Below are 7351 nucleotides of genomic sequence, written 5' to 3'. Positions count from 1 at the left end.
TTGGTCTTTGAGTTGTCCATGCTCCTTCCTCCACCACTGTTGGTGATTTCCATGAGTAGTCTAGGCTAAAGGCACATTTCCTTTGAAGATTCCTCTGATAACATTGATGCTCACTTTTCTGTCTCATCTGGAAGATCCGTTAGACAGTCTGCAAAGCACCTTGAAGATGCCAGGTATTATCCAGATGGTGAAATTTATTACTGATCCCTAGCATAAGCCTATTTTTTTTCTTTTTTTAATTACAAGAGGAAAAGTCAATTTAGCTTTCATGCTCTGATATTTCATCTCTGTTCCTAATTTTTAGGAGTTAAAACAAGATATTTCCAGCTTTCGTTTTGAAGTCCTGGGTTTGTTAAAAGGAAGCAAGCTGTCTAATTTGCAGACTGCAAAGATGAACAAGGACACTGCCTCTCCTTCAGAAAATGAAGAAAATAGTGAGGGTGAAGGAAACAAGAAAGGAAAGAAAAAGACCTTCAGCCTGTTTGACATAACAACAATGATACACCCAAGATCAGCCACTATTGCCTCTGAAACACATAATGTAAGCAACGGCTCAGCAATGATGGTGTCAGAGTCCACTAAGGAGAAACAAAAGCGTGTGAATTTTGTGACAGACATAAAAAATTTTGGGTTATTTCACAGACGATCAAAAACAAACTCTGTGGAGCAGAGTACAAATAAAATATATACCGTTTCTGAAGAAGTTTCCCGTCAACAGGCAGAAGAACAATGTGAGAAAACTGCTGAACTGGAAGAGGGAGAACTGACCATGAACTGTGAATTAAACATCCAAAGTCCTGACGAAAAATGCGTGTTAGCTGAGTCACAAAATAACAGCGACTCTTCAGATTCACAGGAAGAGGGAAGTATTTGTGCTTCAGAAACAGAGAAAATGGAGTTAGAGAACTCAGAACAAGCCACACTGCAGGATCAGCTGGACAAGGAGTTGGACATTAGCATTGACTGTGATGGGAAACAGGAAACAGTTGATCAGGGTGATTATGTGATAACAAGGTTGTGATGCTTACAGGAGGAAGCATTTACAAATATATATATTTTGCATAGTGCTTTGGGGGGGGTGTTTTAAGAATTATATTAGCAAATGCAGAATTACACTTTATAGTACTCAGCTGTGGCACATGATCTTGTAACATAGTAAAGAGAAAGATAATACGGGGACCTTCTGTTTTGTAGCCTGCTTTAGCTTTCACGATTTGTTTTACATTTTTTAATAAATGGAAGCATCTTGTATTCTTGTACTGTTGCAATAACCCACAGAAACTTTTTAGCTATCTTTTTCAATTACAACAAATGCAATTTCTCTCATATGATAGTTGACTCCTATGATAAATATTTTTCTATGCAAATAAACAGTAGCTTAAGAGACTTGTAAACCTTTATTTAACTTTGTAGGTTCTTAAAGATTCTGGGCACCATAATAATCTTAAGCGGCTCCTGTCAGCATAATTCATGTCAAGCTATTAGAATAATTTATCTAACTTGCTAGAATCTTGATTTGTTTCAAAAGCTATACAGAATCAAAAGATAGTGTATATTCTTTTATTTATTGAAGGAATATGAATACCTGTAAATTATGAAAGGTCAGTCTATCTAATTATTGAATTACAGCTGCTCCCTCCCAGCAAGAGGATTATCACCATCCTGATACCATTGTTAGAAATGCATTTGCAGGATTTGAAGACTGTAAGAAAATGATTCTTATAGTAAAAGAAATATCCCTGGCTTGCTAAAAACCGATGATGGATTACTCCCCGGAAATCTGTAATCACAGCAGCTACTGCTTCTTCAACCATTTATTTTTCCAAATGTGGACAACCTATGCACTTTAATATTCAACTGCTTCTTAGCTTTTGCCTTCACAATGCACTCATATTTGCTAAGAGAAAGATACTTCAGGAATAAACAAAGATACAGTGATCCCCCAAGTACTTGGAAAAATACGGCAATTTGTTGAGAAGTTTTTAAAGGCAAGCCTTAAGACAGTTTCTTTGACAATTGCAGAGTTTGGGGGAACCTGATTGGAGGTTTTATAAAAAATACTTAGACACTTAAATGTATAAAGAAAACTTAATAGTATTTTTCATAACTGAGTGACTTACTGTCTTAGTCAAAAACAGTATTTTTAAAATTAAACAGTCTGTTTCTTTTTAATCAGAGACTGGTGTCCTACATTATTCAAAATGTAATTTTTCAAATTACGTAAGAGTTACCACCCTCGAACACTCAGCACCATCCTTCTTCTCCCTTGGAAACATGTGAATATACCATATCAGTGTGGTCATTTCATTCTTAACTTTCCGAGCCCAGCCATGATAGATTTTGTAGTTCATATTAGCCGCTATTAAGGAACCTCCAGATGTATACAGGACACTTACTTTCCTGATGGAATCCATCACATGTAACTCCCACCTTGTAGGACCTGACCTAAAACCATACCGTTCTGGATCTAAACTATCCTGGTACTGAACTGAGTTTTGAAAATCCGGATAAACCCCTCTCATCTCTATACTTTTAGGTGAGTTTTCCAGCTCTGCTTTACGCATGTGTTACTCTCTCTGAGCTCACGTATTGAAAGCTTCCTTCCTGCACATCTGTCTGTGCCATGGCACCTGGCAGTGAATTAGTTGACCCAGAATGGAAAATATGAGCAGCAATTGGAAAATAGTTTGTATAGCTTTGCAACAATGCAGTCAAACCACATTTGATTGCTAAGATATGGTTGATTTCCATCTTGGCCTCTTGACTTCTCTGTGGACACCTTCTCCTTCACCTTTCTCTCCTTGTCTACCTTTAGATTGTGAGCTCCTCGGGGCAGGGCCTGTAGCTTTTCGGTTTGGAAAGCACCTGAATTATTACAAGCATAACAAGAAATAAATAATAATAATAATGGTGGAATACTTCATATCATTTTTACTAGATCAACTCTTTCAGAGAGTTCTCTTTTCTGCTGTAACATTTGTGCTGAGAATGACATAAAACCAATGTGTCACATGTTGTCCAAAGTTCTCTCTAACCCAGTTAAGAGTCCTTCTCCACCACTGATTTATTTTTTTCATTCTTCAACATGGTTTGTAACATCTTGGAGTCATAAGCTTACTACTCTTTCACTAGCCAAATTAAAAACAAACAGTCCTTGCTTCCAAAGAGCTTTCAATGCATTCCAGCCATGTGGTTTCATTCCAGACAAAATGTGCCTGAGCGGAGTATTTATGATGCCACTGGCACCATTATCAGAGTAAGTTAACTACCACAGGTCTAAGAGCTCTGCATATTATTCTGACATCGTAAGAGCCTGTTTCTGCTGTGCTTGAAGTTCCTCACAGGGCAAAAACACAGGACAGTTAACCTGAAACATCAGCCATGCCATCACATCATGACCCCCACTGTGCTGGGAATTGATCTAAGTCTTGGAGTAGATACAAGACAGAACATCAAAGGCAGCACAGGTGGATGATACCTAGGCATATTGTATTGCATAGCAATAGGTGGTCAGTCTTTTACTGTCTTTTTTCTTTCTTTTACTACCAAATATTGAAATGAAGGTCTATTAAATAAAGCATACTTCAAATCAACATTTGCTCTATTTTTATGTGATTCCTAGGCATCAAAGCCTGATCCCTTTCCATTTAAATTTAATGGCAAATAAACACCTCATTCTGTGGAAAAAGATAAGACCCCAAAATTTGTCCAAATTTGAAATGGCGATGGACTTCTATTGCTTTGTAGACACCTGAAAAAACCTTCTTATTGGATGCCTCCAAGAGGACATCTGTGTCAAGAAAGATTTAGAGGTGCACAGATCAAGGTTTAGTAATGCCACAGCGGAGACATTATTAAGCTTTGCAAAGCTGAGCATACTTTCTCCTCAAAAGACATAAAAGGTTCAAACCTACCCATCCCTTTCTGCAGCCTCCATTAACATCAGTATAGGAGGAACACAAAAAACCCAGGATATAAACCCCTATAAAAGACAGTCTTTTGAAGCAGAGTTTAAAATCATGAAATGGTCCAAGGAGTTAGAAAATTGACTAAAACAAAGGGGTTTAATCCCTGTATTAGGTTGTTCAGAATGTTCAGAAGTCACTTTAAATTTATACTGGTTTTTGGGGGTTGGGTTTTTTGGTTTGTTTTTTTTGTTTGATTCTTTTTTTTTTTTTTTTGTAAGGACAAAACCTGACTGCCCTTTGCATTTTCATCATCTCCTGGAGAAACAGAGAGAGTACAGACAGCACAACAGGACTCTTTTACCCTCGCATAGCTGGGCAGGAGCCAGCTTGGATTCTTGCAACCCAGTCCTCCCAGGAACTGCAGGTCTGAGCCAAAACAGACTGGGTAGTAGGTATCTTTATCAAGGTTGGTTTGACTTCCACTCTACCCAGGCTACACATACAGTAGGAGGTCAGTGATGCAAGGACTGCAGGCTATGCTTTCAAAACAAAATTGCAAAAGCTGGCTCTGCATGCTTCGCTGGCCCTCAAGGGCACTGCAGAAGTGATAGCCATGCATCAGAGGGTTCAAACTGTGGGACTCTGTGAGCCAGCTGCAGGCAACTGCACTACCTGTATGTGGTACAATATCACCAGAGAGCAAACCAGGTAGATGCCTCTCAGGGTGGAACCATGGCTCTGCAGCTGGTTTTAATCTTGTTTTCTTGGTCCACAGGTTGAGACCATTACATTTTGACTGGTGTGGATGAAACACCTCACACAAACTGTTTGTATAAGGCACTTGGCACACAGCACTTTTTTTTTTTTTTTGATAGATCAGTATTCAGTGAGAAATTCTACGACTTTCCTAACCTGAGTTTAATTGTGAATAGGTAGTGTCTAGTTCCCGAAGAATGCATACCTTCATCATAGCTGTAACTGTGGAGAGCTGTAAAAGGTGAGGAAATTTGGTGTTTGGGCACCCAAAAGTTCTTCGAGAGAACTTCTGAAACAAACCTTAACAGCATCCTTGGACCAATCTTTCAAGAGGAGAATTTTTGTGTAGCTTCCTCACATGAAGAAAGCGTAGACAAAAGACACAAAGATATGATTCTATGCCCATCTCAAATTCTGCTGTATATGTAATGCAGGCTGTAACATCCCATTTCCTCTCTAAACCTCAGACAAATATTTAATCAGATTTTGGGAAGTAACACGAAAGAGAAAAGAAATGGCTCATGCTTAAAGAATGTGATGAGGCAATGAACTTTTGAATACAGTTCAAAATATTTGGTATCAAGTTTTCTTCTGTGAATATGGAGGTACAAGCGGGACAACACTGTAAGAGATACATACAGCTTCAGTAGGTAAGGCAACCTCACAAAAACAATAGTACTGGTAATGGTAATGGTAGTGGTAGTGATTGCAGTAGTAGTAGCAATAATAGTAGTAGTACATGTTAAGCTCAGTAATAGTAATCCCATGAATTTACCCTAAGGAAGTGGAACTCCTCAGTTCTAATCCCTGCTCTAAAGTTTGCCTGTTTTCCATGTCGAGCAACAATTCAATTACACCAGTAAGCTGTCACTGGGGACAGCTGCCCTCCAGCATAAGTACTCTAATCTCTAGACTAAAAATCTTATTTCTCTGTGTTTCAACTCTTTGCCTAGCCTTTAGTTATGGACCCTACATTCACTGCAGCAGGAGCAGATTAGAGATCCTTTGAGACGGTTAAGTAGTTGGACATACTCCCAAATAAATTTCTGTGGTTAGGATGAGTTTGAACCCTCCAGATATGAAAAAGAATTGAACTCATTAAACTACATCAAATCAAGTTCACTAACCACTGATTTACTACTTGAGAAGTTGCCTTATTTGTGTAAGTACAAAAGAATGGAGCAGAGATGGCTCCTCATTAACATTAAAGCAGCCAAAGAAAAGCTGCAGCCTTCAACCTGCATAAGCATAGGACTGTAAGAGAACTCAGTCATACAATATACTTTGATTTCATCACAGGTCCCTCCATCACATTATTGTCTTCCTCAATCAATCTAATCCTCTGCTGTTGTTAAATATAGGTATAAAATGTTTATACACATGAATCATTTCAACTGTTTATATTCGTACCCTTTGGGCAGTTGCTATCTTTTAACTTCACAGCTTTTTCCTGACTAATGTTTGTTCTTCTGACTATACTCTTCCCCCTTCAGTCTTGGATTTCTTTGGGTGCAGTCCAAACCAATTATGCTATTTTCATTTTAACTAAAACTTCCTGCTCTGTTTAGTTGACTGCCACAGTTGCAGCCAGGTGCTGTGCAGCATTATGTGTTGCACTGTTCATTATTGCTGTGGCCTTTTCAGTCTGGCCTTTAGTTGTTTGTAGTCCAATACCCTTCTGCTGTGGAACTCAATTGGTACATTCAGAGGCCAATGCATCTTTCCATTTCAAACACTGTCCTTAGCATCAGATTCTCTTGGACAGAGATCCTTGCCTCCTCTGTACGTTTCAGAGGGAGTTTAGGTAGCCATCTATAACTAGAAACCCAGCTTTCCAACAGCTCATAGATGAAATGAATGCCAGTTCCACATGGTGCTTCTTCAGTATCTTTTCTCTCACCTCTCTTATTTGACAATACAATTGATGATGACCTTCTTATAATGCAGTCTCTTTAGGGCAACATACTCACTATTGCATTTTAAGAGTATATCACAACTGTGCTTGCGATAGGGATAGAGGAAACATTCAAGATGTAAAACAGGAGCTTCCAGAAAGACTAGGCCTCTAAAGATACTATTGCTTTCTAATTACTAATTACCACTACTAATGTTTTCTAGTCAGGAAATTAGCAATGGAACCTCACACATGCAGGACTCGTGGGAAACTCTTTACTGCATGGAATCAATGAGGATTAACTCATAAGAGCTTGCATACTTTTTATTCAATGGAACTGAAAAAGCAAGAATAGCCCTGTCTATATTTGCTTCATATGCTCAACTTGAAAAAAAAAAACAAGGCATTCACAATAAAATTATTCCACAAATGTTTAAACAGGCAATAAAAGTCCATGGTTAGTGAGGAAGATAAAACAACCTTATAGAAATCCATGTATTTCAATTTAACTGTTAGTGAAAAGACGTTTTTCTCCTCTAGTAGAAAATTTTTATAGATTGAAATACTGTATCCCAAAACTCCAGTCCCCATTTTTTAAAAAAATAAAACAAAACCAAACCCCAAAACCCCAAACAGAAATACACAGATTTTTTGGACTTCAGAGGTTCATGGTTTTCTTAGTATAATTAGTACCCTATGAACATCTGAAAGCATTGAGCTAACCTTTCATAAATTTAATGGACAGCATAGGCTGCTCCTTAAATGTGGCCAGGTGAGAATAGTAACTGCAAAA

General features: G+C 38.2%; 1 pseudogene across 1 annotated transcript; it reads left to right on the top strand.

The window, feature by feature from the left end:
- Positions 1-302: 302 nt before the first annotated feature.
- Positions 303-1186, top strand: LOC104619394 (annotated as a pseudogene). Its single transcript, XR_738020.1, has one exon. The product of XR_738020.1 is annotated as a short transient receptor potential channel 4 pseudogene (transcript).
- The last annotated feature ends 6165 nt before the right edge of the window (positions 1187-7351 follow it).

The sequence above is a fragment of the Phaethon lepturus genome, unplaced genomic scaffold (genome assembly GCF_000687285.1).
Source record: "Phaethon lepturus isolate BGI_N335 unplaced genomic scaffold, ASM68728v1 scaffold294, whole genome shotgun sequence".
In the NCBI taxonomy this organism is placed as follows: Eukaryota; Metazoa; Chordata; class Aves; order Phaethontiformes; family Phaethontidae; genus Phaethon; species Phaethon lepturus.
The sequence above is the reverse complement of the archived record's forward strand: the minus strand, read 5'-3'. Positions and strand labels throughout refer to the sequence as shown.